This window comes from Phoca vitulina, unplaced genomic scaffold (genome assembly GCF_004348235.1).
Source record: "Phoca vitulina isolate PV1807 unplaced genomic scaffold, GSC_HSeal_1.0 scaffold12, whole genome shotgun sequence".
Taxonomy (NCBI): domain Eukaryota; kingdom Metazoa; phylum Chordata; class Mammalia; order Carnivora; family Phocidae; genus Phoca; species Phoca vitulina.
The window spans coordinates 47,408,815-47,433,162 of record NW_022589715.1 but is presented as its reverse complement, the minus strand read 5'-3'; the positions used below and the strand labels follow the sequence as shown (position 1 = coordinate 47,433,162).

Here is a 24,348-nt window from a genome sequence, read left to right as displayed (position 1 = left end):
CTGAAAGCAGATTCCCATTAAACACTATTGCAGCCACAGGAATGAGATATTCCTGCTGCTCTGACTTGAGTGTGCAGAAGAATCACTGGGGTGGGGGGGGGGAGTGTTAGAAATATAGATCTGCCCACTGCCTTCAGAGCTTTTCATTCTGGAGTTTAGGACAAGCGCTAGGAATCCTTACGTGTACCAAGCGCTTCTTGAGAGAATTGGACTATGCTTCGAGAAACACTGGAGTAGAATGGAAATTGTGGGCAGGGGAGGGCTCCAGATAATTATTGTATGAAGACTTTGTACACAGAAATGTCCTGAGATTTTATAGTAGACCTTTGTGATTCCTTCAGCAAGATTTATGAGCCTCGTTGTGTAAAGGAGAGGTATTGGGGTTCATTAGGAGTGGTGGCCCCGTGAAGGCTGGATGGAGCTGCTTTGCCTTTCGGATGGATGGTGGGAGCGTGGTAGATGGCAGAGAGGGTACATGGAGCCAGCTCATGACAGCTAGCTGTTCCTGTGCACAGCATGGAGTTTGCTGTGTGGTCACCTCACTAGTGTGTGCGCTGAGCTCCGTGCTCCCCGGTTCCGCGACCCCTGCCTCTGAAGACATCTCCATTTGTGTCACTCCCGTGCTGCACTCATAATGCAGTGGTAAGGACAAAAATGTCATTTTCTGAGAGGTGGTTCAGCCCAGCGCTTAAGCTCTGAAGCCAGGCTCCTTGGGTTTGAATCTCGCCTCCACCACCAACCACATTTGTGACCTTTAGAGAGCTATTTAACCTGTGTTCCTGTTTCCTGTTTCTTCCTCTGTAAGACGTGGGTGATAGTAAATGTCTCTACCTCTAACAAAAGGGGTTGTTGAGGGGATGAAAGGAGTTACTACATGGAAAGTGCACGGACCAAGCCCTGCCCTCAGCGAGAGCTCAGTGAATGTTTAGCTCCTACAGTTATTATTATGTCCCCTAAACCTGCCATGGGCCTGGCCTTGGAGAAGGTTCTTTGTTGACTTGATTATCATACAGGACCTAAAGAAGTCAAGTTTTTCATCATCCTCAAAATATTTCTTTTCCGCTGGGTAGTCTCATTCGGCAAGGAATGGGATGCTAGTGTTTCTGTTTCCTATTTCCCAAATAGCTCATTGATAGGGTTTCCCAAAATTATCCCACCCGGCTGACCCTGTGAGATAGGCCTACACTGTTTTTGAAGAGGTAAGACTCAGGGACTGTTATGCTTTGTTGGCCCCAGAATCCCTTGGGGGGATTGTTCTAACACCAAAGCTAAGGCTGTTGTTTCGGATGCTGGTGCTCTGGGCGGAGCCTGAGGACGTGTGCTGTGGTTAAACAGGCCCCTGCTGAGTCTCACACTGAGGGTGGGTAGAGTACACCTTGTTATACACTGCCTGCAGGCATATCTCTACCTTCAGGACTTCTGTAGGGAAATCTTAGAAGATCCCTGAAAACTTTTATCATCATCTAAATGGAGTGAGGTGGGAAGGGTCTAGAAAGGGATGTGGAAGGACTGGGAATGGCCAAATCTCCCTTTGTGTGCACCTATCCCTTGAATTTGTCCACCAGCAGCTGAGGTTCCAGGATCTCTCCATACTCCACTCCCTACAGACTCTTGTAATACTTACCATCTAATTAACTATGGCTCCCCTTGGTACATGATTGGTTATTTAACAGCTACCCTGAGGCTTAGTTCTTGCCCCAGTGCTATCAGGGAAAGCTACTTGGCTTTGGGGCTCTGCAGTTAAAGGGCCTTGGGTTTCCTGGGCAGTCAGACCTTGTCTGTTCTGTTTCCCCTTCTCTGTGTCTTTGACCAGCAGATTTAGTGATTATTTGAGATCCTCAGTTCCCTACCTCTTCAGTGGATCCCTTTCTCTCAGGTCTGTGGGTTCTAACTGCAGGATGCGTCTACCACTCTCAAGGCAGGTGACCTAGGCTCTTTAGGCCTGTTTCTTCATCTGTAAAATGGGAATATAATAGTTCTTAGAATAGTTCGACAACCTCTTTCAGTTGCTGTGAGAAATAAGGGAGTCTATGTAAAGTTCTTAGCAAAGGGCCAGGCTACTGTACACTCTAACAATTTTATTAATATTTGAAGAGTTATATGTGTGTATTCATGGTTTGAGAATCTTAAATCAGAACGTATGGTCCAGTGATATTTTTCTCTTTGATTTGTGAATGTATTTATATGAATAGTCTAAAAATAAAGTTAATTTAGTTACACTTAACAATTGCCTTTTTGAAAATATTAGAATCTCTTGAAATGAGATTGTTTTGAAAAGTCTAGGAATTGTGTGGCCACTGTAGCCAAAGGTTAATTATTTGTTGAAGTGTATGACCAATTGAAAATAGGGATATTTGGGAGCTGCTGTTTTGGTTTTACTGTACCAGTTTCATCTAGTTTCATGGATCTCAATGCATTCTCAAATGCTGTTTTCTCCAAATTCCTAATTCCAGCCCATTTAGCTATAGCTTCAGAACTCATATATGTGACTGCCTCTGGTCATCGTCATTTGATTGTGCAAGGGCATCTCAAACTCTGTTATGTCCAAAACTGTATATCCTATGTCCCTCCTCTCCAATCTTTTTTTTTTTTTTTAAGATTTTATTTATTTGTTTGAGACAGAGAGATACACAGAGAGAGAGCATGAGCAGGGGGAGAGGCAGAAGCAGGCTCCCTGCTGAGCCAGGAGTCCGATGCAGGGCTAGATCCCAGGACCCTGGCATCATGACCTGAGCCAAAGGCAGACGTTTAACCATCTGAGCCACCCAGGCGCCTCCCCCCCAATCTAAGCCTCCCATAGTCTTCCCCATCTCAAGAAATGGCAACTCCATCCTTCCAGTTGCCCAGGCCAGAAACCGTGAGAAGCCATTCTTGATGCCTGTCATTCTCACACCCCCATATCCAGGCCAACAGCAGCATCTTTTGTCTTCAAAATATATCCCAGATCTGATCATCTTTGCATATTTCTGCTGACATCACTCTGGTCCAAGACTACTCTGGTCTTATCATCTCATACCTGGATTATTTTAACAGCCTCCTAACTGGTTCCCCATTGCCCCAACTTCATCAGCGTATGTCACTCAGCTCACACATCTCTTGGTAGAAACCCATGTCTTTATACTCTACAAGGCCAACATGGTCAGGCTCCTGTTATGACCTCTCTGACCCTACATCGCCTGCTACTCTTTCCCTTCACTCCTTTCCCAGCCATATTGACCCACCTGCCACCCTTCAACATATTCACCATGTTCCTACCTCAGTCTTTGCACTGGCCATTCCATCTTTCTGGAATGTTCCTTTCCTAGATACCCTCATGGTTCAAGTTTAAAATTTTACCCTTGGGGGACCTGGGTGGCTCAGTTGGTTAAGCGTCTGCCTTTGTCTCAGGTCATGATCCCAGGGTCCTAGGATCTAGCCCCGCATCAGGCTCCCTGCTGGGTGGAGAGCCTGCTTCTGTCTCTCTCCCTCTGCCGCTCCCCTTGCTTGTGCTCTCTCTCTCTGTCAAATAAATAAATCTTTAAAAATAAAATAAAATAAAATTTCACCCTTCATCTTGATGCTTTATATACTCTCCTTCTTTAGTTATACTCTTTAGCTCTTATCTCTCTTATATATTTTTCTTATTTATCTTTATTATCTGTCTCTAGCACCAGAACAGAGTTTCTATAAATGCACAGGTTTTTGTTCACTGTTCTGCTCTTGGGACCCCAGACAGTTCCTGGTCCCTTGTTGAATGAGTGAATGAATTTAAGTAAACAAGTGTGTATTACCCTAGCACCTAGTGTGGTAAGACCAAAGTTGTGTGGGGTATCATTCCTGCCTCCAAGGAGTATGAAATCTAGCTGGGAAGACTAGTATGCTAAGCAGTTGAAGGAATTCCCTAAACAGCCTTTCTGTACAGTTGAAAGAATTGAGGAAAAGGCAGAAGAAAAGGATATTGTATAAAAATCTGTAGGATTCCTTGAAAATGTTCTTATGGGAGAATGCCTATTATTTCCATGTGGCCGTTTGCACTAAGCTGAAGCAGCTCCGTCATGTCTAGGGTCTCCAAGAGTAGGAATTGTAAACGTTCTGGGTGCCCAGGGCCTGTGCAAGGTGCTGTGGGAAGGGGAGAAGAAAAAAGGCCCGCTTGTCCTCCCTTTGCAGAGTTTAAAATCAAGTTCAAATTCTCATGAGGGCCTAAGATACAAAACCCTTAGTAATTGGCAGCACAGAGAAATGAAATTTTAAATTCCGGTGCCTGGACTCCAGGGCTGGAGCTCGTCGAAGCATATGCAGACAAAGCTTCGAGGGCTTTCATTTAGACTAAAAGAACTCCAGAGCAGGCCTGCAGTATTTTACATAAATAAAAGCTACACTTGGCAAAACATTATATTTCTCTCCAAGTTCCTCCGGGTATATATGCGCTGGTTAAGTAATTACAATCTATTATAATGCTAATCAGCAGGATCACACCTGTTTGAAATCCAGTTTTCTGGCAGAAAGCACGGGAAGTGGCCAAACGCCTGTACTTGCTGGGATTGTAGATGGGACAGGAACATACTGTTGTCACGCCAGCTTGCCCGCCACTAAACAGAATGGAAACTCCAGAGGGACTATGATTGAGCCCCATAATATCATGCCTGGGAGGAAGGGGAGAAGCACAGTCTCTTACCGAATCCAAACACAGAAATGAGAACCTCCCCTGCCCCATGCCCTCCCCGTCCCCTCTACTTCACCTTGAAGTCTCAGAGAGGTAATTTTTTAAGCTAGTGAAAAAGTCACCTTTATTTGCCAGCAAGGAGTAAACTCATTGAGCTAATGACCCCAAGAGGTAGATCAGATTCAGAATATAATCAGGTTCAAGAAGGGTTTAGGAAAACCATGGCAGGTGAACCTGTAATTAATTATTGAGGAAAACCATAGACTTTGATTTTGCCTATGTCCTTCTTGAGTAGATTCGTTTGTTTTCAGACTATAGTATCTCCTGATGCCAGTTATGTTACCCCAGCCCGATGTAAGCGTCTTGTGAGTAGAAGTATCTTCCTCCCAGTTACTCACCAAGCAGAGTATGAGCCACTCAGGAAGTACATGTAGCGACTCACTCATCTGTTGGTTGCATTAAAGGCTGCCTTTGGGGTCTGTCTTGTAGAAGGTCATATAGGCAACACTCTTTAATCAGACTAACTTAGATTCTGCTCTAAGTTAGTCTGCACTCTAGAAGTACACCATCCCAGGTCGCCTGGGTGGCTCAGTCGGTTAAGGGTCTGCCTTCGGCTCAGGTCATGATCCCAGGGTCCTGGGATCGAGCCCCGCGTCGGGTTCCTTGCTCAGCAGGGAGCCTGCTGCTCCCCCTGTTTGTGCTCTCTCTCTCTCTGACAAATAAATAAATAAAATCTTAAAAAAAAAAAAGAAGTTCACCACCCAGTACAGTGCTGAAAAGAAAGATGGCGGAATCCACAGGCGATCCTAACTAGTGGACAAAATGGTTTGTTCATTCATTGCTCCAGCCATCCTTTCATCCATTTAGCAAACATTTATTGAATACCTTATATGCCAGGTGCCATGCCAGGAGCTGTTCTCATGGAGCAGATAGTCTGGTAGGAGACACAATGTAATCAATATATAACCTAAATATTCTGGTGTATAAAATTAATTAAGAAGGAAAGCTCATCACAAGGCTTTCTGAGCCTGGGGACACCTCTTTAGAGTTGGATTGGCTAATCCTTCTCTTTTCCCCCTACCGGCTAGGGAGCCGGGTACCTCCTATTAATCAGTGCTGTTGGACCTTAGGTTCCACCTCTGTGAAAGCAGGAGGGAGCATAGATCTAGATACCCTTATATAAGGCCTCTGTTAGCAACGATTCTGACTGACTTGGCTGTCTGCATTTTGGGCCTTGACTTTGCTCGACCTAGCACTTGATGATATTTTATCTTTATTGTTTTCCATGAAGCTGAGTCTTGTATCTCTGAAAAACTGTCAGCCTCTGCTTTTTTCCCTCCTTATCTTTCTTTATTACTGTTATCAAAATCACAAAGCCATTTTTGATAGCTTGCTTCTTTACCTAGTGTTCAAGGCCCACAAAAATATATTTATTTTTTAGATGGGGGAGAAGCAGAGGGAAAGGGAGAGAGAGAATCTTAAGCAGCCACACTGGGTGTGGACACGGGGTGAATTCTCCAGTGAATTCCCAGTGTCGATCTCAAATGGGGCTTGATTTCACAACCGTGAGCTCATGACCTGAGCCAAAATCAAGAGCCGGACACTTAACTGACTGAGCCACGCAGGCACCCCTACATTTATTTTTTAAATGGAGCCTTCTGTATCATTGAGCCATTCGAAGGATATTCTAAAAACAAACAAGCAGAATTTCTGGAATGCAGGGCCTATGAATCCATCTCCCGACATTTTAGATGGATGATTATCTAAACCATTTTGGGCAGCTGAGAGAATCATCAATCAGCCACCAAGGATGGAACATGTAATCGACCAGTACTTGCCAGAGTATCTTTCAAAGAGTAGGAGACTTCTGATATTCTCAGGTTGCTGTGATCGAAGATGTCGGGAATGTTTCAGAGTCAAATGCACATTAGTATATCAAAGACTCCCAAGATGGCTGGTAGCAAAGGGACTTGTACACCTCTGTGTGTGTAACCACAGATTTCCCAAACTGATTCATCATAGAATGCTCTTATTTGTGAAAAATTATTAGAACCATAGAACTAGTGTTTTGTGGACATATATTGAAAAACATTATAATGAGGAAAAAAAAGGAATGGACTTTCCTCAAGTGGGCCATTTGGGGATTTGAGATTAACAGCCTTTTATGAAACAGTGAAGTTGAAGAACTGCGAGAATTCACTGGAGAGGAAGATTAATGTGGGTTCTACTAGTTGGCAAAGTCTTCATAAGATTTTGAGCCAGGCCTGGTAGAATATGGAATCTGACTAGACAGGGAAGGGAGCCCCTCTAAGTTGGAAGAAGAGCGTAAAAAATGTCAGGCAAGCATTTTGGGTGATGAGGGCAGTCAGGAAACCAGTGAGATTAAAGCAGGAATGCAATCCAAAAATAATCGCTTCATTAAAATACACACACACACACACACACACACACACACACACTAAAACACTAAGCTATCCAAAGAAAGAGAATAGTGGATAGAATGGATATTCAGTCATTAATCTATCCATCCATCTACTTAGCCAGCCATTTAGCAAATATATAATAAACACTTTTTATGTTCTAGGAATTTTGCTTGGGGCAAGGTGTTGAACAGAATCACTATGATCTATTGAACTCTTGGTTATCAAGGGCATCTGTCCTAAGGGCTAACCCAAATCTCCCATGCTGTATTTCCAGGTAATTTTCTTCGTTTATTTCATGATAGGCCTGATAGGGATGAAGGCTAGCTTTGTAGCATCCTTCAGGTCGCCGAGGGGTGGCTTGTCTAAATGTAGTGTGGGCTTTGGAGTCAGTCCTGGGTTGGATTCTAGTTTTATCAGTTGTGGCTACATGATATTGGGGAAATTCTTTAACTCACCTGTAGCCGTCCCCTCATCTGTAAAATGGGAATAATAGCTATCTTGTAGATTTATTATAATGACCGATGAAACATGATAAAGTGCCCAGCTTCTAGCAACTTCTCAATAAAGGGTAATTTATTATTGGTAATTATTTGCATTTAATATTTTTTATTTGATATAGGTGAAATTGAGCTTTTGTCGGAAGATTTCATTCAGTAATGCCAACTGAGGAGTTTCAAGCAAAACCTTTTCCAGTCCCTACTTCCCTCCCTTTCTGAAATAGCTAGCAACGGGAATTCTGGGTTTGCCAAATTCCAGATATGCAGAACTAGAACCTCACACTCGGCCCTTCTTAGGCGGCCCCTGGGGTGGGAGGCACAGGGAACAGGGATTACCTGCCCTGGGGCTGGCTTTGCTCCGGATGGATGGGCCTACTTGATATACTACTCCCTCTGGAATTTTTAAAAAGCAGATTCAGTGTTGCATTTTAACCTGAACATCACCTGCCTTCGCTTGTGGGCCTAATGGGATAACTGAGGTTTGAAGATTGTTTTACTGTCCCTTTTGCTGTGGTCCAGTGTACATCCCATTTCTCTGGGCCAAAGGATCTGATTTCATTTTCCTACCGTGTGTCTCTTCTGTAAGCCCAGCCTCTAACGGGATGCACGCCGATTGCTCTGTTCTGGCCTGACTGTTGGTGGGCACAAAGGTTCTCCACTGAGAGGGCAGGACTTTGCTTTTGACCAGGACATCAGAATTGCTAAGGAGTAACATGAGTTGAAGGATAGCCAGCGTTTAAAAAGATTACTGTATGCTTATAAGGAATCATACATTCCTTTGTTAATTTTCTATTAGGACCCTTGTTTTTTAAGCTCAGGTTTCATTTTAGATACTTGACATTGAAGTCACAGAACTGAAAGTAGCAGAGAGCTCCTCTGACCTTCCTGAGGGATCCGTTCTCAGAACCTGCCTGTTCTTCTCCTCTCCAACCATCTGAGTCCTTTTCTTCCTTCAAAACTTTCTTCAGAATTCACCCAAGAGCAGGGGGTCTGGTTTTTCTATTTTGTAGCGTTGTGACTTTGTGAACGTTCACTTAACTTCCTCAAACTTTTGTTTCTTTGTTTATGAAAAGGGTTAGGAATAGTCACCCTTCTTGGGTTGTAGGGTTGCTGGCAGGAATGAAGGAGGTCCATGTAGGTGAAGGTTCTTGGGCTTGTAAGCATTAACTCTGTGTCCTGAGCATCTGTTGAGGTAAGTGAAAAAGTTTGTTCTGGGAACCCAAACTCCTTTGTCTGTATCCTTTGCTCTCCCAGGACTCTGTCCTATTTCTGTTAGGTGCCCAGAGTTGCCAGATGAAGTACGGGAAGCCCAGTTAAATTTGAACTTCAGATAAACAACAAATACTTTTCTGCTATAGGTACATCCTAAATACTGCATGGGACATACTTAAACTTATACTTATATACTTCCACTAACAAAGTATTCATTGTCTGGAATTCAGATTTAACTGGGCATCCTGCCTTTTCATTTGCTAAAGCTGGGTCTCTGTGTCCCCCCTACCCAAGTAACAAAGCATGCCCAGGAAAGGATATGTTTGTCATTTCTTTGTCCTGCTAAAGGCAGAGGAGGGACATTTGCAGTCACTTTAAAATGGAAGCCTTAGCCCCTTGTAAAAGTAATTCCAGCAGTTGCCAGAAGTAGGGAACATGTTTTTCTGATGAACAACCCCTTTCAAGAACCCCTAAACTCGTGGAGGTGGCCTCCTGCCTTAACACTTGAAGTCCAGTCCACCCCACTGGCCTGTTAGGTATGTCAGGACCCCACAGCTTCTCCTTTTTCCCACATTGAATTGGAGAGCTCAGTTCACAGGAAGTGCAAGTCCCCAGCCATGACCACCTAGCTGTTTTAAAAGTATTTTTTTTTTTTTTTTCATTTTAGAAAAGAATAGCTCACTGAAGTGTCAGATGCCTGAGTACTAATTCATGATGATAGCTTTAGGGTTCATTTTCCTATGTTTATTAGCCTGGTTCTCTGGAATCCAGGGGATTTATGTAAGAGTTGTGCAGTGGCCCTAACTACCCTTTTGGGGTGCTGACTTACTTATAGGATGGAGTCTAGCCTCATCACCCCACCAGACATTTTGGGCCCTGCATGGCTCGCATCCTTCCCCCTCCCCCATTTTTCTGCCAAGGGGATCCTGCATCCTCCACACTGGGAACCTCCTCCATGGGAGCTTGCTTTTCTCGTCCGTGTCCAGTTTTTCTGGGTGCTCAGATCCCCACATGTCCATATTCCTGAAATACTAGGAATACTAACCACTTCTCCAAATCCCCCTCCTTCTTGGGCCTCTTTCCTAGAACTCTCCAGCCTACAGCTCTTTTGGCCCTTGGAATCCTAGTAACATTTACTATTTGTGCCCTCCATTTAAAATTATTGATGTCTCGTGTTGATGGTCGGATACTCTCTGCCTGTTCTCTTACAGAGGCAGAAAAGGTCCCAGAGAGGAAGAACTCATGCCAGTTTATGCTAACACTTGGCATAGTGCCTCGCACAGAATAGATGCTTGATTGCTTAAATACATTCTAACATGAAATTATAATAGTATCTACCTAAATAGTAGGTGTTCTGTAGATATTTGGTCTGGAGTGTTCTTCCTTCCATGACAGAGAAGAATGTGTTATTTAAAAAATCACGCACAGGGGCGCCTGGGTGGCTCAGTCAATTAAGGGTCTGACTCTTGATTTCGGCTCAGGTCATGATCTCAGGGTCATGGGATCGAGCCCCGTGTTGGGCTCTGTGCTGGGAGTGGAGCCTGCTTGGGTTTCTCTCTCTCCCTCTGCCCCTCCCCCCGCTCTTTCTCTCAAAAAAAATCACACACACACATCTGTATGTTATTTTTTTTTTAAGATTTTTTTAAATTTATTTATCCATTTGACAGAGAGAGAGACAGCAAGAGAGGGAACACAAGCAGGGGGAGCGGGAGAGGGAGAAGCAGGCTTCCCGCCTGCTTTTAGGAAAAGGCGACAAAGCCGCAGCACCAGCTACTGCATATTGAAGCAGGCGGCATCACGGTTAGAAGTGAAGGCTTTGCACTAGAGGGATGGGTTCTAATCCTGGTGGCGCCACCGAACCAGCTGTTCGTCCTTTTGACAAGTTGTGTAACCTCTCTGAGCCTTCATGTCATCATCTGTAAAACAAGATCAGTAATCTCTCTCTAATTGTGTCATTTGGAATGCTTAGAAAAGTGTTTATCACATGATAAGCACACATAAAATATTAGCTGTTATTATTATTATTATTAGAATTCTATTGTAAAAAATAAGTTGTAGATTATCTGGTTTGGGACTTAATGTTGTCAGAGTCCATTTGATCTGATTCTGTGTGTTGCGGGGTCGCTTGGGGTTGAGGGTTGCTTTCCATCCGAGGGGCATGACTTGGAAAGATGGTAGTTCTGATCGTAACGAGTTACATAGGGAATCACTATGTTTTGCTAAGTTTGTCTTTGCTGCCTGCCTTCAAGCCTTTATAGGCCAGTATACATTCACAAAGGGCTACATTGACAGTGTGCTTGTTTATTCTTGATTAATTCAGCTCCACCCTAATGAGCTGTGTGACCTCGGGGAGGAAATTTAACCTCTCTGAACTTCAGTTCCCGCAACTGTAAAATGCAAATAGTTATATTGGCTCTGCCTACCTCATTGGGTTGCGAGACTCATTTAATATCCCTCTGCAAAATGAAACATGTGACACACATGTAAGTAGCAATGATGAATCACTTTCAGATTTGGGGAGAGGCATGGCATTTTCATCCCAAGTTTGCAGATGAGAAAACTGGGGATAGCGGTGTCTCCTGGTAGGGACTAGAATAGAACTCAGGTCTTATCTCCCCAAGTACATGATAACACTGAACGGCATTTGGGTTTCTCAGCCAGTGTGCCTAGCTCTTTCACATGGTCAGGGCTAAAGATTTAAAGTTGATCTCTGGGCTTTGTTTCTAGGAAACTGGAGTCTTAGGAGCCCACCCCCAGGCGCAGGAGAACACGTCTCTTTCACTTTGCTTCCTTACTCCTTCTTGGCTCTTTAAATTTTTTTTTCTTTATCACTGCTTATCATATGACTGTGCACAGACAACCGTGAAGCCAGCTATTTTAAGGGGAAAAGGGAGGAAGACAGATAAGACAGTGATTCAGAAACAAGCAGGAAAATGGAGTCATGTGGTTGTCCCCTTGTGGGTGGGAGGTACAGCAGTTTTGTAGACTGAGAAAGCGTCCTGAGTCCCTGGAGAGTACATGAGACCCATCAGGCGTGTGTCTGAAAGCCCTTCCCTGTGTTCAGAGAAGCTTCAGAGCCCAGCCGGAGCGCCCTCCACTGGGTTCCCACGTGTGTGCCCTCATTAGACGCAGGCTCCTTAGTGCTCTCCTGTCCCCGTGTTTCCAGCCCTGCTGTGTGCCAGGGGCTGTGCTAGGAGGAATAGGGGCTCCAAAGGAGAGATCTCCTGCCTACATTCAGGACTATAAGAAGGAGAAATGCCCACTTGAAAAGACTGATCACATTAGTTTTAGAGAGGGAAGTGGATTCTGTCCTAACCTATTGGTGGAAGTAGAGTGACGCCCACACACAGTAAGGCTACCATGTGCCTTCTCTCATGGGATTTGGATTCTAGGCAAGTGAGCATCATTTGACACTTTACAAATTTAAATCAGTTAAGAACTTTTAGAATTTTTATCTACTTCTTGTGGAGGATCCATTTTTTCCTTTTGTGGGGGAGGAAAGAGAATAAGAGCACATCATGAATAATTTTCAAACTATGGGTCAGGACCCATCAATTGAAGTCATGAAATCCATTAAGTGGATCTCAAAGAGCAATTTTATTTTATTTATTTTTAAAAGATTTTATTTATTTGACAGAAAGAGAGAGAGAGAGAGCATAAGCAGGCGTGGCAGGAAGAGGGAGAAGCAGGTTCCTGATGTGGGGCTTGATCCCAGGACCCTGGGATCATGACCTGAGCCGAAGGCAGACGCTTAACTACTGAGCCACCCAGGCGCCCCTCAAACAGCAATTTTAAGTATGGAAGTAGAATAGAACAGTACTGAAATTATCAGAAGGCATTGCATGTGGTAAGGGTAAATATGGCTTTATAAAACTTCTGTTTCAGTTTTATTTATATGAGTTTTATTTATATGATCTGTGGGTCCCGGTAAAAATAAAAAAAATTTAAGAAACATTGGCCTAGAACACCCATTTTAATTTAACAGAACTTTAATTAGTACCAGTAAGATGGGGAGAAGAAAGTCAAGAAGACAGGGTTCCCTGCACTCAGTAAGCTTCTAATTTGTTCACCCAAACAATTCCATAAAGACAGATGCATTATGTTTGTCCAGGGGAAGATTGAGAAGAGCTTTGTGCAGGAGGTGGCTTTTGAAGAATGGGTAGGATAGACTGGCTCTGAAAAACCTGCCCAACTCTTCCTCTGTGAACAAGTCCATAACAACATAGGATGCAGAAATGACCTGATGAACTGACATACTTTCTGTTCTCCAGGAGCCCCCCATCTCCTGACACCCCCTGCAAATGGCACTCAGGATCAGATAGTGGTGCTTCTGGGGTCTTGGGGTGAAGCATCAGAAACTCCAGGTTGGAGAGCTCGCCTCGCACCCGGTGCTGCACGGCAGGTTCCTGCCTCTCTAGTGACCCTTCAGCCTGCACAGGGTGGTTCTGCACTTTTTGATTGGGAATGGGGGCGGGTCTTTGGAAAATAATGTGTTATGACCTTCACCCCTCAGTTAATATATTAATCAGACATCTGTACTTGTTCTCTTGATTCTTCCGTAGTACTTGTATGGTAAGAAATACATGTTCTCCCTCTTAACTTGACATCTCAGGACAGCAAGACCCAGGGAAGTTATAGGATGACTTGGCAGTTGGGGCAGATGAAGGAGCACCTGGGTTTCTTGGTTTTTAGGATGGGGCTGTTTACTCCACACGCATGGATATATAGTCCCCCAAACATACTGAGTCCAGGAGGCCCAGGGCATGGCCCAGAAGGCATTGATATCAATACCATGACACATTCAATACCCTTATGTATTTATACATGTTCAAAAGGCATTCAACTGAATCAAAATTCCTCCCTACCTTTGTCTTTCCTTCCCCTTCCTTTTCTTTCTCTCTCTTTTCCTCTTAGGGATGATCAAGTGGCAGAAAGGTCTATGGAATATATTCCCTCCAATTGAAAGAATGTAAAAACTGATACCTAGTAACAGAGCTTCATTAAATCCTCATGTATGGATGGAAAAATAATAGAGCCCAGAACTTAAGTGATTTGATCAAAGTAAAAAAAATGCGGTAGAGACACAGAAAATACGAGCCAACAGGCTTCTTGATTCCTAGAGGGTGCATGTGGAGCTGGCTTTACCACACCAAACCCAGCCATCACCCACATGCCACACTCCCATCATCCGCCACCATCCGTCCCATCCAGATTAGTGGTCACAAGTGAATGCCAATACCATGTGTCTGCAACTTTTAGTAAGGGAGGCTGATTTATTTATTTAAGTTTTCAGTGTGCTCTTCAGCTGTTGGCTGAGGTTGGAGCACTTTATCAGCCCACACTTTGGGCTGACAAAAGTTGAAACTTGTCTGTTTGGTTGAGATAAGACATGCGCCTGTCTCTTAGGGATTGGTTTTTACCTGTCAGAAGGATCGTAAAAACCGTGACTCTTGATTTCAGCTCAGGCCATGATCTCAGGGTTGTGAGATCGAGACCCGAGTGGAGCTTCATGTTCCGCAGGGAGTCTCCACGAGGATTTCTCTCCTCCCTCAAATAAATAAATAAAAGTCTTAAAAAATAAGAAATGCCATAATCAAATAGATTTGGGAAACAATAGATTAAATAAAGCTAAACATTTATTGCAAGACTTCTCAGAGCCTTTAATATGCTAATTTCCATTAATCTCCAGGATGACAGTTGAGTGACTAGTGTTCCCAAGCTCATTTGATCATGCAACACTGTTTTGGGGAGAGAAGCTGTGGTTGGACAAGTGTTTTTATATGAATGTAGGGTTGCAAATAGGATCCTCGTAAGCAAGATTTTCTAAATGATATTTTAGTAGTTTATCCTTGTTCTGTCTTTAGCCAATGACATTTATAAAGTAGTAGCAAAGCTAATGTTATGGTCTCGAGATCGTTCAAATGGAATTACAGGGACCGAGGCCAGAAGCCCCTGGTTCCTCTTCTTTCCTGAATCGGGTCAGGCTGAATATTATCCAAGTGCAGGTTAACTCTAGCTCCTTCTCCTCAGAAATGATCTCTTACTTGGTTGTTGCTACCAATCAACTCTATTGTGAAGGCATATTTTACTATTTCATTCCCTTGAGATTATTAGAAAAGATGGTGAAAAAGCTACTTTCAAAGATCTGGGTATGATCACTGGGGCTGACTTGCAGCAAAAAATGTGAAGGAAGGAGGGAGACAAAGATTGGTTTCATGTTTTCACGCCCACGAGAGGCCCTCCTAGCCTGGGGCAAAGTCAAGGTTCCTGGGTTCCTCTTGCTGATAAACTCATTTACACTGAGGTGTAGACACATGATAATGAGTATTCTGGGCTGGCATTATAGAAGAGAGTGCTGTAGAGGGGCGCCTGGGTGGCTCAGTCGTTAAGCGTCTGCCTTCGGCTCAGGTCACGATCCCAGGGTCCTGGGATCGAGCCCCGCATCGGGCTCCCTGCTCAGCGGGAAGCCTGCTTCTCCCTCTCACACTCCCCCTGCTTGTGTTCCTGCTCTTGCTATCTCTCTCTCTGTCAAGTAAATAAATAAATAAAATCTTTAAAAAAAAAAAAAAAAAAGAAGAGAGTGCTGTAGAGGATGACATCTGGGTGACATCTGTACCGCTGGAATTTTCAGATGTCAGTGACAGGTGAAGATAAGTTTTTTGGTCAAGAGGAATCTTTCAAAACCAGGCACTCACTTGGACCCAGGTGGTTATTGAGACCATGCTCTATGTCAAGGGCTAGGGTCATCACATAAGCCTTCAACAGTGGGTGAGGACCCAACTCACCTATGCTGACTGGACATATTTCTAGAATACCTCCCATTGGAAACACTTGTCTTTCCCCTCTGTGAGCGATTAGTGATTTTCCACTTGAAAGGAAAAACAGGCCATAAATTACTGAGGAATTTTATGGGACTGTCCAAAGCACAGATTGGAAGCCAAGGAAAAATAAAACTCCAGCTTCTTTATGGAAAGTTGAATGGAAAAGAAAGATTGCTTTCTGAAAAGAGGGAGCCACTGCCTGAGGGAATGGAGGGGGTGGGGAGATTTCAGTGAGTCTACAAAAACTCCTCTTCTGGTGCTCTTAATGGGTTTATGAGTATTCTGGGCCTCATTCTGGTGAACCTGAGAACTTAGTTGGTATCACTCTAGCAGGTGGTTGAACGGTTTGGGAAGTGGATGGGAAAAGGGATTGCTTTTGGTAGCCAAGAGTTTTGTGTTTGGATTCTGCCTCTTATAGATCCAATATCTTAATTGACATTTGCCCCAACAAGGCAGAAAATTCCCCAGGTCATGCATGTACCTGATTCCAGTTGGATGCCAGTTAAATGTTGGAGAAGGAAAAGAAGGGATGGAGTAGGGAGTTTCTGAGGCTGACTGATCAAGGGAGAAAGCAGACAGATCCTGGAGACTGGACTTCATCATAAATTACAAACAAATGGAACAGTCCAGAAGGTTGTATATTGGAAAGCAAAACAGGACCAGCATGAGAAAGCACTCTGTAGACACGCGAAGTGGTCTCCTTTCCAGAAAATGTTTCCTCCGACCAGGAAGACCTAGTGAGTCCGTTGTCCTCATCTTAACCCAAGCTTTCAACTCTTCTTAGCTCTTCTTTTCCTACAGCTGATGAGCACAGAGCTAGTTTGAAGTCTGTGCTTGCATGGTTTTATCCCATCTTTTGCTCAGGCATGGTGGGGGTGGTACTATGACCGGTTTGGGGAAAATAAATCCAGTCTCTGCACTATCATCTCTCATTTTGGAACTGGAGTGAATCTAAATGAATCATAACAGTTGCATTTAATAAATTCTTCTGGGTATTGGCTAATTTTAAACCGGTCTGACGAGTTTTAAGGTCCATGTGGTTTGGGGAAATGCAGTGGTGCATTTCCTGGTTCGGTCACCCCGTATTTCCCTCCACTCTGGCTCCTTTCAGCATGCTGGTCTACTGGCCTCCTTATCTTGCTTCATCTTAGGGTGAGAGGAGGGGGGGAAGGGGAAGGGCTGGGCTGGGCTGGAGGTCAGGCGAGAAGAGGCCGGGCCTCTGCTTGTTAGTGCACACCACTCAGAATTCCTAGGGGTCTTCAGGGAGCTGGTCTTCAGCCCACGGAGGGCCCGGGTGGGAGGCCGCCATCCACCAGGAGGCTCCATCCAGCTGGCAGAAACGGGTGGGGGCTGGGGAGGGGGCAAATTCTGGTCGTGGATGGGAAAGTGTTTCAGCGTTGTGCTGCTTTTCCTGACCATCCCTGCCCCCACGCCAGGCTCTGACACGAGAAGCTTTGGCCTGTCCACACTGATGTTTTGCCTTGGCTCTACAATCATGGTAGTTGATGGGGGCCAGTTGTTGTTATTTTTCTTTGACAAGTTACTACTGAAGCGGGGAGTTCTTCCGGGGCCTCGGGAACTTCAAGATGGCTTCACTCGAGGAGATCATTACCAGAATCATTTCCCATCTCAGGATGCCCCTCCTGCCCCTGCTTCTGTGCTAGATGTGCAGCCCTAAGGACACGTCCTAGCTCACCTGTGCGGGTTGGCCCAGCAGCTTGTGTTTTGATCATTGTTTGCCTCACAAGGCAAACACTGTAGTGATTGAAGTGTTGCCGTGAAAGAGATTTTTAAAAACCAGAACAATTACAACAAAACCATTTAAGACATTTTAATAACGTCTTAAATGATACAGGGCCTTTTCCTCATTTAACACATGCAGTTCAGAATGACGTTAGTGAGGACTGTATTTTCACATCAAGAGGAAAATGAAGTTCAAGACTGGAGTGTGGACAGAGAGGAGGACGGCCTGCTTGAAATCAGCTCTGACCCACACGCCAGAGCCAGGAAGTGGCACCAGTGGGTGCAAATACCATGGCCTTCTGCACTCTTTGCAGGACACACACATCGTCCCACTGGGATGGAAGGTGGTAGTGATGAAGAGGGTTGTGAGGAGCTCAGCTCAGGTTCTGAGGAGGGGTGAGTCAAGGCAGCATGCTCCCCTCCTTCTGTGGTCAGTCATCGCTGCTCGTCCAAGGAGGGGATGTACCAAGCATCTCCATCCTTTCCCATTTTCTCCCTGTTTTCTAGATCACTGATGCAGTCATTCAACAAATCACTAGGGAGCCCCTGCCACGTGCCAGGCATCAAGCAAGGCCCTTGGGATATAACTAGGAACATGATAGATATGGACCCCGACCTCAGAGGGCTTACACTCAAATTGGGGGACAGATAAGCAAAGAGGCAATTATTATACAGTATGAAAATCGCTGTGATGTATGCCATGGGGGTACTTGAGAGGGGTGCCGAACTAGACGGGTGGGGTTGGGGGAGGCTTTTGAGAAGTGACAGTTAAGCAGAGACCTGAAATGGGAACCTGAAAATAGTTTAGTGTGGCTGCATTGTGAAGTGGGATGGTGGGTGGGGGTGACTTGGAAACATGGGGAAAAGCGAGATTTATTTTGTCAGCTGACTTCCTTCCTCCCTCTCTTCCTTCTTTCCTTCCTTCCTCCCTCCCTCCCTCCTTCCTTCCTTCCTTCCCTCCTTCCCTCCTTCCCTTCTTCCCTCCCTCCCTCCCTTCCTTTCTTAAGATTTAGTCCTGGAATCACGAGAGGCTGCTTTAAGTGCACTGCAGTTTGTGAGTTTGGGCTCTATTCTGAGGGTAACAGGGGAGCCAGTAAAAAATTGTCAAGCTGAGATATAGCCTGATCAGATTTGAATTTTATCTTCCTGGAGAATGAATCAGAGAGAGATTAAAAAATTAGGGACCCGTTGTAGTGAGCCAGTTAGAGATGCTGGTGGCCTGAAGAGGGAAGTTGGCAGGGCTGATTATAGAAGAAGGTGGGGCTGGCAGTGGATTGAATGTGGGGAGTGAGGATGGCCAGGATCTAGGATGAAACCTAGGCTTCTGGCTTGAGCAGTGGGGTGGCTCTGGGAGCTATTTACTGAGATGGGCAGTTCAGAGGAGCGGGTGTCTTTCTGGGTGCTGGGGTCTTTGGCAGCTGCTTTATTTCTGCTTTGGGGAATTTTGTTTCAGAATAAATAGGGCTGTGTAAACTGGGGAGTGATGCGGATAATTGAAAGGTGAATTGAGTGATAGAAACTCTGAAGAGGTAGTAGGAACTGAGATGAGCATATTGGAAACTTTTCCTGCCCTTTTCTCTGCCCCTACAATGTAAATATCAACCTCCTTTTATGAGTCTGAGAAATCTTTGAGGACCTAATCAACCAAACTGGTGTTCCATGCACTGATCTGGGGGAAAGCTCTGTGTCTTTGTTGTATCAAGGGAATTTCTGCCCACTTGGCTCCCTCACCTATTTCTTTTTGGTTTTCTTGGATTGTATGTGTATGTGAATACTTCATATTGAGATTTGGGCTTTTTAAAAAAAATTTTAATATTCCACCTATGTTCAAATGGGTTCAGAATATATAATATAGTTCTTTTGAATAATGTGATGCAAAATGTTCTTAAAATATTTTTCTTTTAAATTAAAAAATAAAAGAAACCGAAGGTAAGATTTTTAAATTTATTTTGGTGTTTGTTATTAGCGTGTTGTACAGTTTTGGTGACATGTGTGAGGGATCAGATTTTAAAATGTCTACCGTGTTGTTATATTCTGTAGATTGCAAATGTTTTGCAACAGTTACTGACAACTAAAAAATGCACGTGCTAGTGAAGGTGACTAGACATTTCTAAACTTCTTTCTGATTGTAAGGGCACAGACTTGAACTTGAGTAAATCCAAGTGTTAAAACAAGTATTAGGTGAGGAAATTTTATCAGTGAGAAGTTAGAAGGCAAACAAATCTGTAGTAAGGAAACTTTGGCGGGAACTCTTCTTTCAAAATAACTAAATTATTTGCTGTCCAGAAATTTATCCTGGATTATCTGGAAACTTTTTTTCGTTTCTCGGAGCTGAAGCTCAGCCTCAGTGGATGCTGAGATGTCACAAATACGTGTTTTTTAAATTTCAGAAGTCATGGGAAGCGGACTGCATGTGTAGGCATTTGTGAAATGTAATGCAAGTAAAATGAAGAGATACGTATTTCAATTGTTTCTGTTCTATTCTTATTGCACTATCTCATTATCAACAAGGTTCATCCCTGATGAGGCCTAGACAAGTGGAAAGTTTCTCATTTTGAAGTTTAGTTGTTTTTTAATTGGTCACACAAAAGAAAGGCTTACATTGATTTTGAAAGACAAAACATGTCATTGTTTTTTTCACTAATGCCCAACTTCTACATGGCTGACTGGATATTGTTCAGATTTTCCAAAAGAAAAAAAAGAATGAGAGAGAGAGAGAGAGAGAAACACCCTCATTTTGGATCAGAAACCAGTCATGGAAAATTTCATCCTGAAAGGATAATTTTTCATAAATATGCAAGCAACAAATGGCAGTGTGACCACAATACAGTCTGCCCCTGGATTCCACAGATGATCTCTTGCTGTAGCAGTAAACTCCAGGCCCACATGTTAGGTGCAAAAGAAAAACACGGTATTGGAAGCGTAATCAGGCATTTCTACTGGGATTGAGACTTTTTCTTCTAAGACCCAGACTGGCGGAGGCAGAAGCTCCTACTTCATCCTTATTCCACATGAACTCACGTATTTTTACAGCGAGTCTACTGTGCAAAAGGTGGTTTTGCTAGGGAAAATTCTGCCCTCCGAGTTTGCAATTCAATTGAGAAAATGGAGTCTACATATATGAAAATCTCAGTCTGTCTGTAATAAGTGCCAAGGACGTGATGCAGGCAGGAAGCACTGCAGATCTAAGAAGGTCAGGCTCAGGGGTGTATGGGCTGTGATAGTTGGAAAGTCCTGCTGGGAGAAGCGGACTGTGAGTGATGGGTTGAAAGATGGGGAGGGTTGGGGCTCATGTGGGATACTTACATGAAGAAGGGGCGTGAGGGGCTGGGGACTGCCAAGAGCTGCTGAACATGGGGCCCTGCTGTAGGTTTGTCGATTGACTTCTGTGGGCACTGTGACCTTCCTGCGTCTGGGTTCCTGCCAGCTAGGACAGAGGGCTGGCTCGACTCAGCTCTTCCAGGTCTGCCCAGAGGACTATGCAACACAAAGGTGAAGTCCTCCTAGAGTGAAGGGTGGGAGAAGTCTATTTTCCAAATCTAGGCTCTGCCTATTTCCCACACTTTTATTCCAAGCTGTTAGTTTGAGGAAGAGATTTAGTATCTCTTTGTGTAATAGAGGATTTTGAGAGAGATTGTAATAACTATTGAGAGACAGAAAGAATCAAAGATTAACAGGAGGGCGTTGGGATGGAGGGTTGAGGGGACAGGTTTGAAGCTAGCATTGACAGACTCAACGCTGGCTGTTCTAGAAACAAGAAAAGTCACTAGACAAATCATAAGGGAGTGGTTCGGTATTAGGGCTATAAAGTTCTAGAGGTTGCCAACTTTGTTGAGTTTGAATGGTGAGGGCCAGTAATCTTAGGAGGCCTAACAGCATGATTTGTTCCTTCCAAGTTGGGAGATTCTGGTATGTTCAGGCTGGTAGAATGGGCTCTGTATGCCTCTCTCTCTCCTTCACCAGAAGGGAGAATGGAGAAGACCATGCTCCTAATATCCCGAATATGTGCTAATATATGGTAGGGATGCTGTTTCTTTGACTGATAGTTTTACGATTCCCAGAGTTAAACATTAAAATTGGGTTGTTGACATTCTCAGGACGTGGAGAGCCAAATTGGGAAAGTAAAAGATAAAGACAAGCTGATAAACACAGCCCACTTTTGCCATTAGGCGAAAACTCAGTCACTCTGAGATACGCACATGCACACGTACCTAAGGCATCCTGCTGTCGAGTGATTTTCAGAAGAGAAGGAAAACTTTTTAAGAAATGTACATATTACAGAGACTTTCCGACACCTTGCATACTTTGACTTGTGAAAATAAGTAAGAAGATGTGGTTGTCTTAAGGTGCTTATAATGGAAACCAGGCTAATCCACATAAAACAATCAGAACGTTGTCTTAAGACACTTTAAAGTTCCTATGCAAAATATTTGTTCTTCGTTCAACAGACATTTATTGACTAGCTACTGTGTTCCAGGCGCTGTGTTAAGAGGTTAGAAATTGTAACACTTTAGTAACTTAGGTATTCCAGTCTATAGTGTTTCTTCCTATACTTATTATAGACTCTCTTCATTTGTCTCCTGTTAAGAACTAATTATGATTGAGTGTCTGGGGCCCTGTAGTTCTCCTAAATTTTAGCCAGGTGGGTTTTAAATTGCTCTTTGGAAATTGGTCCTATTACATTTATCTATAAACCGACTCATAAAGTTTTCAGAGTGCCCAAGTAGGAATTTACACACCGAAATAGAGGCCAATCTGGTTTTGGTTTTAGTGTGTTGGTTTTAGTGTTTATACCTGTGATTAATGCCACGTTTGACTCCTGGAGCCATTTCGTCTGTTACTGTGTTCCAAAATGTTTCTAGTTCTTTCGGCTCTCTCTCCCTTGGCCTGGGGCTGAGGCCAGGGAGACCAGAAGCGTGGGTTATTTCTTGGTGGCACAATTGCTGTGTCCCCTGCGAATGGACATGCTCAGGTGATGCCTTTGGGGCTGGGAGAGGCGCGCATAGCCTGCATTTGCGACAGTGGAGTGGCTTGGTCCCCTGGAGCGAAATCAGCCAGCAGTCACAGCTCCTGGAACATCTATTGTCTGAGTCACTCAGTTGGCACCTGTTACATCCTGTGTTAGGTTATTAGTAACCTTTGCATGCGCTGGTTTCTCGTCCTCAGCTTTACCGCCCCACGGTGTGGACACACGGTTTCCTTCCCCTTCAGAGCCTTTCCCAGTGGGCTTTATGGGAGCAAACTTGATTTGTGTTTTAAATGGGGGTGCTTGAGTTAGGAAAATATAAGTATTGTTTATTCAAACAATTATGAATGGACTACCTGAACTTACTTTAAAAAACCCAGATTTAGGGAGGCATCATTGACATATAGTAAACGACATGTATTAAAAGTGTACAGTTTGATAGATTTAGATTTGATAACTTGATTTCTTTTTTTTTTTTAAACATTCAGTAAGCACTGATTTTATGTAAGTTGCCTTAGAGTGTAAGGTAGGAGCTTCCACAGTGACACGCGTGTGGTGGTGAGGGAGTAATTTGGCACCCAGATGACTTTCACATTGTAGCTGTCTGCCCGGGGGGAGTTGAGCTGCTTCTGGCATGCAGTAGGCATGTGATAAATCCTGGTCACTGAAGGTCACGTGTGTGTGTGTGGCTCTCAAGTCGTCATCTGTGTGCCCTTTAAAAAAGGAATACTTTACCTTTTTTATTTATTTTTTAATGGAGGATAGTTTTTTACATGTATTTTTTCCAGCTTTATTGAGGTGTAATTGACAAAAATGTATATATTTAAAGTGCACAACATGATGTGATACATATACACATACGTATATATACGCATACATATATACATATATGTATATACATACACACACACACATAGTGAAATGATCCCAGTTAAATTCATTGACAGATCCATCACTTTGTTATAAACTATAATGCCCTCAGCAACATCAGGCGTTTTATCCTTTTGACAAATCCAGCAACGATTTTACTCCCTGAGCGGTGGGATGCTGGCTGGCTAAGTCTCGGTTAGAATCTCTGCAGAATCTCTTTCTCTCTGGATCCCTCTTTGATTTTCATAAGGGCTGAGCAAGTCCTGGAAGTTAATTCAGTGCCAAGGCAGGCCAGCTGGGTTTTAACTGATTCTAATTAGCACCCCCATAGGCTGTAACAGTTTCCCCCCCACAAGCAGTCAGCCAAGAAGCATCAGGAAAGGTGAGACGTCTTTCTTTGGCATCATCAAAAAAGGCAAAACTATTTTCAGGCACAGTCTCTGCAAGTCCTGCCTTTCTCAGAAATAGGGAGGAAGTGAGATAAGGAAGAGAAATACCTGAGGGGCAGAATGCCGGGAAGTATTCCTTCTAAACCAGACTCATGGGCTTCGAGCAGCAGGAAGAAGATGCTGAAGGTCTTTGCTCTCAAGTCCTTGCAGCTCTGGATGGACATAGTGAGATGGGATATAATCAAGCCTTCCTGTTTCATGGGAGCCAGGGAAGTGTTTCTTGGGAGCAATATTTATGGCCTTTTCAGAAGGCATCTTCTTACCTTGAACAAATCATTAGGGCTGGAACGGTATACTGATGCCCAAAGAGTAAAGTCTAAAAAAACAGATAGCCCACAGTCTTGAGCGCTCCCTCCCCTCTGGCCACACTCAGCAGGGATCCCATGTCTGTCTTCGATAGTCAGCGGATGCTCCTGTTTTTTCCTGCCTTGCCTAGACATATGTTTTCCATTGATGGACAGCTAAATTTGCAGCCAATTCTCAATCATTTGTGGTGTTCGGGGGACAGAAATCATGTGGGAAGCTCCACCCACAAGTCGACCCAAGGCCTTATGAGTCCGAAGTTTCAGTCTCCCCTGCTGTCCAACACCATAAATGATTTCAGAGTACAACTGGCTTGGTGCTGGGGAGGGGGGTGGGAGGTGGGAGGCAGTGAGAAGTTATGCCAGAGCTGGACAAAGTGGTGAAGTTCAGTGGGGATATCATCATTCCCTTCCTCTCCATTC

The 24,348-nt window shown here is 44.0% G+C and overlaps 1 protein-coding gene across 2 annotated transcripts in view; it reads left to right on the top strand.

The window, feature by feature from the left end:
- Positions 1-24,348, top strand: part of PRKCE (protein kinase C epsilon) — a 482,371-nt gene that overhangs the window by 4,576 nt on the left and 453,447 nt on the right. The gene's annotated exons all lie outside the window — the stretch shown is intronic.